The following is a 6829-nucleotide window of genomic DNA, read 5'->3' on the forward strand; positions in this document are numbered from 1 at the left end:
AGGGAAAAATATATAGTATAGCGGTGAGCCAATTGTTGGTAATAGAGGAGGGTAGGAACAGAAGGTCCCAAAAGAGATCGTCTCTAATAGGCATCAAAGAAAGTAGCATCAAATGGATTATGTTTTGAAAGATAGGTTAAGAGATCCATCCTCAGTTGGTTAGTATTCTGGGCAAAGGTAGGAGCTGTGTTTTGTCTTTGATTGAGGACCACCAAATCAATCATGGGATGCCACGAATTATCCTGACAATCAACTACTTTGGAGGAATAACTCTGAAACATATCAGCTATGCGCAACTCCAAATGATTGACATATAGAACAGCCTGTAAGACCACATCCCCCACATACCATGCCATATCTACCTCATCTGGAATTAACAAATCTCCTCGGAGATACATGTATGACATCAGCATGGTGTCTGGCGTGACAGAATCTTCAAAGAGCATTCTGACTACCTCTGTCAACAACTCAGCAGACCAAGCCCCACTCCAGCCATCCTCTGGAAAAGGTAAATCCATCGTGGAAAGCTTCATATAGAAGACCAACTTCTGCAAGTGGTAGTGGACAAAGAAAGAATGGTCTGGTAAGACATAGTCCTGAAACTGTTCAAAGGTAGACCATAACAAGTCCATTCTGGACTGCAATCTTTCCACTTTGTCTTGGAATAGAGGGCACAAAGTAGCCTGTCTCTGTAGGGCAGCCAAGTCCTGCTGTGAAAGAGAGGGAATTAATGAAACAGGAGGGCTTGGAGGAACAGAGCGGGATTTTGCAAGCTGATCCTGCAATTGCTGGATTTGGGAGGCTTGGTTGGCCACTGTGTCATTAGCCATCTGTAAAGCTAAAAGCTTGTCATCGAAAAGAACTTGGAATTCTTTCGCTTCACTGGACATCCTCTCCTTCTCTGCTGAAAGGTTAGTAACCTGTGACTGAGCCTCGAATAACTGGGTCTTCAATGAAGAAATCTCATCACTTTGAGTGGCAACCAGTTGGGTTTGCTGTTCCATTTGCTTAAATAGATCTGCTAGGGTATCCTTAGCAGAAGCTAACTCAGATGTTGCCTTATGCAATTGGTCTTTGGACTGCATGAGCTCCTCATAGAAAGATGCGTACAGCTGTTGAACACAGGCTGTCACTGACAACTCAATGGAACTTTGAATATCCTTGCAAAGGAAAGGAATGGCATCTCCTGAGACGAGACTGTTCAGGGAAGGAACTGAGATCTCCAAGGATCCTTCTCTATGTGCTCTGAACAGATTATTGCAAGTGAGATACCCAGGGAGTTCACTGCCAGAAGTAGCAGGGATAGACACTGAGGGAAGTACAGCAGGGGCTTTGTCCGCTACCCTCTTCAAACGTTTACGCTGGATGACCAGGGGAGGCGGAGAATCATCATCCTCAATGTCAATAGGTGCTGACTCTTCTGAAGGTGGAGGAGGAGGTACTGGATCTGATGGAGGAGGTGGAGGCACAGTCTTCTGTAAACCCGAATAGGTCAAGAAGGCAGACAAATATGATCCATAGGTAACATTGGTAACATTACCCCTCGTGACTTTAACAAAATGCTGATCCATCTTAGTAAGGAGGTATGTGCTCCAATCAATGGCAACTCCTTTTAGCACCATCCTGGAAGCTGTGAAAAGCTCTTTGGACAAATAGTGGGATGGCGTTTTGGCAGGCATGAACCTATCTTGAAGGAACTGACACATCGTCTTCCAGACGGGATCAGTAATCATAGAAAACGAAACTCCTGAAGAGTTTATCACTTTCTTAACATCAAGGACTTCCCTTGTCTGCTTCTGCAACAGTTTGAGAATCTCTTCATTAGAGAAGAGCTGACGAGTGGTCACAAAAGGTTCTCCTTTGAAGGGTAAGGACAGAGCCTTCCCTAAGCCGCGAGACGTCAATGTCATAGACATGCCTTGGACTACTCCTGTCTTCTTGCTGTAAGAGGCCAGGAACTCATCACATACGGACGGATCCTCTGGAAGTAATGGAAAAGGAGTGGCCACAAAAGCAGCAAGTCCTGCCTTCGTGAGGGGCTCAAAAGTAAGTAGGGACGAGTAATCCCTACTAACTAGTGGGACGTACTGGATAGGGGGAGGAGCATGAGAAGGCGCCATTCAGATGGTTACACACACACCACAAACACAGACAATCAAGGAGAATGCCTGCAAAGCAACAGACAAAAACCAAGGATAAGAGAATTACCAATAAAAACGTGACACGACCTACTAACCCCAAGCAAACCACATCCTAGAAAAAATTCGACATGACCTCGAGACAAATGCGACCGAAAGCTTCATGCAATGCATCAGACAAACACCCTGAACCCCGTATCAGGCAATAATAATAAAAAAAACTGCATACCGTACCCGTAACCGTAACTAAGACAGGAAACCAAAACCATACCATATCCGACACATATCAATACGACATCTGTGATAGACCAAGACTGGACCATGGAAAATAACACTAATAACTGCGTATACCCATCCCACGAATCGGTTCATTAAAAAGAGGAAGTAAGTGCAGTGAGGGGGGATTAGTTTAATGAAGAGTTGATTGTAATCAATTATTAAAAATGGGTGAATTTTTATTAGGTGATAAACCTTAATAAGAAAACGGCGGTTCCTTATTATAAATTTAATTACCAATTATTAGGTTAAACGGTGCTTTTATGCGATTCCCGGACTTCGATTCCCGACTGGGTCTCTAAATGCAATTCATTGATTATAATTGAAGGTGATGTGGAGCGCTTTTTTGCCAGCGCGTGCTCATGTGACGGCTGGTTGATTTTAATTAAAAGTTTAAAGTGCCTCTTTAGCGCACGTAGCGCGTGCTAAGTGAACGGCTGGTTTATTTGAATTTTAAAAAAAAAGTGTGTGTTGAGCGCGAATGCGCGTGGAAACGGTGGGTGGATTAAAGGGTTTATTTTAACAATTAATTGTGATTAAGGGGGAAAATAAATAACATAAAATAAATACCTGGAAGGGTGTGTATGAAATGCAGGAATGCGCACAGAAGAGTCCCAGTAAAGGAAAAGCAAAAAGCACTGATGAAACAACAATGAACACCTTAGCAGATGTGTTAACTGGATTTATGTTGGTTTTTTATTTTATTTTAATTTTGTTTATTTTTAGTTGTGATTTTTTATGTTTGAATAAACGAAAAATGAGCAAGGGAGGTGAGGGAAATTTTTTAGAAGGTTTTTAGAATGTTTTAGAATTTTTTACAATTTTTAAAATGATTTTTCCATATTTTTTTTGCAATTTATGGGGAAATTTAGGAAAGATGGATTTTCTGAAATTATAGGGAAGGCAATTTCCAGCAGACAAATTTCCAAAAATTGGCAACTGGCAGAAGGAATTTTTAGAATTTTTTTTGAAATTTTTTTATGGAAAAATTAATGTAGGGATTAATTAAGTCACATTAGTCACATTAGTCAATTAAGTCATAAGTCAATTAAGTCAGGTTAGTAGGATAAGTCAGGTTAGTCTTCCTAAGTTTAGTCAGGTTGGTTAACCTAAGTCTAGTCAGGTTGGTCAGGTAAGTCTACCTAGGTCAGTCTGGTAAGTCAACCTAGGTTAGTCAGTTAGGTCTAACTAAGTCAATTAGGTAAGGTCTAACTAGGTTAGTTAGTTAAGGTCTAACTAAGTCAATTAGGTAAGGTCTAACTAGGTTAGTTAGTTAAGGTCTAACTAAATCCTAATTAGCTGAGGTTAAGTTAGGTTAGTGTTAATGAGGAATTTAACGTAGGTTAACTACGGTTAGTTTCTAACCTGAGGAGGAGGTGGGGGTGATGGAGGAGAAGGGAGGTGGGAGTGGGGAGAGGCGAGCCGGCGGCGGGCGGCGGTCGTGGCGGCGACCAGGCGGTGAACGCGGGCCAGGCGGGGCGATCCGACGGCGACGGCGGCGCTACTGGCGGGCGACGACGGTGCTACTGGCGAGGAGGGCAGGTCGGCGGCCACGAGGAGGAGGAGGACAGCGCTGGGGGGTGGAGGCGAGGGTGGAGGGAGGAGGAAGGAGCGCGGGAAGGAGAAGGAAGGGAGGGAGTGAGAAGAGGGAGAAGGAAGGGGAGAGCGCAGGGAGAGGAGGGCGCGGGAGGGCGGAGGCAGGAGGTGGAGGGAGGAGGAAGGAGCGCGGGGAGGAGGACAACGCGCTGTGAAGGAGGGGAGGTGGAAGGACGGCAGCGGACGGGGGGCAAGGAGGGGAAGGAGAAGGAGAGGAAGAGGAGGAGGAGGAGGGGAGGAAAGGGAGAAGGAAGGGAGGAGAAGAAGGCGTGAGGCGAGAGAAGCAGAGAAGGAGGAGGAGTGGGTGGAGAAGGAGAAGGAAGAGAGGAGGAAGAAGAGTGGGAGGAGAGGGAGAAGACAAGGAGGGGAAGTGGAGATGGAGAAGGCGCAGAGAGAGAGAGAGAGAGAGAAGAGAGAGTGGGTGGAGATGGAGGGAGTCGTGGGCAGGAGAGAAGGGAGAGGATACGCAGAGAGAAAGAGAGAGAGAGAAGAGAGAAAGAAAGAGAAAGAGAGAGAAGAGAGAGAGAAGGGACGGTTGGCGGGAGGGGGTGGCTGTTGGGTTTTTTTTTAAATTATTATTATATTATTATTATTTTTTTGTTTTTTAAATAAAAGGTGGGCAGGCAGGGGAAAGGGAGGATGGGCGGGGTCAAGAGGGGGCGGATCCCCGTCCCGCGCACGTGTGCGGGGCGGGGTAAAAAAATTTGCCGTGACGGGATTGAAACGACGCTGGGATGACGGTACGGGGTACGCGGACACGACCGGGGCGCATGGAGACGCGTTAAATCAAAAAAGGGCGCGTTCACGCGCAAAACGGGCGCGAGAAAAAACGTAAAAATAAAGAAAAATTAATAACTCCCAATCCGGATGTCAAAACGAAATATCGTAAAAACGAAAAGTGGGCAGGACGATAGGGGGGAAACAAGAAAAATACGGGACGGGGGTTCCGGGAGGGGTAAAGGGCAGTCACGCGCAAAATACACAAAAAACGAACCAAAAATGCAATTTAAAAATTAATATCGAAAGATCCGTGCATCGGAATGAGGTGCAGAAAAAAGGAAAACTGTGCAAAAAGATGTGCCCGACAATCCTATTACGTCAAAACATAATTCCGACTAAGGTAAGACGCGTGCACATGGGAAAAACCTAAAAAACAAACCCGAAAATGGGATCGGAAATTAATATCTGACGAACCGTTTATCGGAATGACATGCAGTAAGAAGAAAAAATGGCCGCAGGAAGGGGTGGCACAGGGTTATCACGTTAAAACGTAGTTCCGGTGGAAATAGGAGGGGTTCACATGGGAAAAACTCCAAAAATACCCCCGAAAACTCATTTAAAAATTAATAAGTAAAAATCCGGAAGTCGAAAAAGGGTGGAGGAAAAAGGAAAAAGGTAGGGGAAGGCACGGGGGACACGGCTGTCAAGTCAAATTGGAATTCCGATGCAACAAGAGCAGGTTCACATGGAAAAATGTCAAAAATCCGCACGAAAAAGTCGTGAAAACCCGGAAAATTAATAACGGACAAACCATGTATCGAAATGATACGGAATAAGAAGAAAAAATGTCAGGGAAGAAGAGTGGGTCAGGGCGATGACGTCAGATCATGGTTCCGAAGCAAGAAAAGCGCGTTCACATGGAAAACCGTCTAAATTGCGTAAAATGTTTCAAAAATTAATAACTCAAAAACGGTGCACCGGAACAGGGGTAGGTAAAAAGGAAAAATGGACCGTTCAATGGGAGGAACAAGGCTATAAGGTTGGATTTGGATTTTGGTGAACGTAGGATGCATTCACATGGAAGGACCTCAAAATCAGGGAATGAAGGAAAACTGCAAGGGAACAGCCCCAAGGGTGGGTGGAACATAACCGGGTGGGTGGGAAGGACCCCATCAGGGTAAAAGCAAATCATGGTATTCATGCATAAACAAGTTGAGGCATATGCAAAGGATATGCACGGTAGACGCGCAGGGACGCGTCCCCACACTTAAGACCTTAACGGATAGGGTTAACCGAACAATAGGGACCTAGGACCACGCCACAGACCATCCACTAACTTCCCCACACTTAAAACATGACCATCACTAAGAAACAGAAGTTGTAGGGTTAGAAAAACTTGGCCCGTTTCGTCAAGAATCAAGGTTGAGTGTCGATGGCACGTCCAGTGTTGTTGTCGGCGCTGGAGGGACCAAGGCATCTTCTCGGCACACGTCCGTCATGGCAGAGACCACGCGGCCGTACCCAGGGAGGTAGCTGATGGAAGGAATCGTAGGAAATTCGTTGATGATGAGGGATATTGCACTCAACTCACAGTCACTCAATTGGAATGAAAGATCAGTCACTCGCCCCATGACTAATATCACTCAAGGAAGAATGATGGAACCCCATATCTCATGCCCGGCTAAGGAATCGACAAGGGGGAATGGTGCAGAAGGGGTATGCCAGGGTGCACAGTTGATGGTGCATTAGTGCATCCAACCCATCTGGCATAAGTGCAAGGAGGAAGGCAAGGGAGCCTTACAGTGCAGTGTAAAGAACAGGGTGCTGTGTCTTGTGATGACGGTAAAGACCCATCCCGTGGGTGCATAGGGAAACGGGAACATACCTGACTCCAAGTGTCGTAACGTCCCTCAATCTCACCTCTCGGTAATTGATTGAAGAAACTCCAGTCACACTCAACCCACCCTCTGTCTCACGCTCTGTTGATAAATACAGGAGGGCAGCCTTTTCCTAAAACCCATTGATGTAATCCTCACAATCACTTGTGCAAAGGGTGTATGCCTTGTGCGCATTTGATGGTGCAATTGTGCATCCCGCCC

The sequence above is a fragment of the Lygodium microphyllum genome, chromosome 26 (genome assembly GCF_053477565.2).
Source record: "Lygodium microphyllum isolate KBCC chromosome 26, Lygodium_microphyllum_v1.1.10, whole genome shotgun sequence".
NCBI lineage: Eukaryota > Viridiplantae > Streptophyta > Polypodiopsida > Schizaeales > Lygodiaceae > Lygodium > Lygodium microphyllum.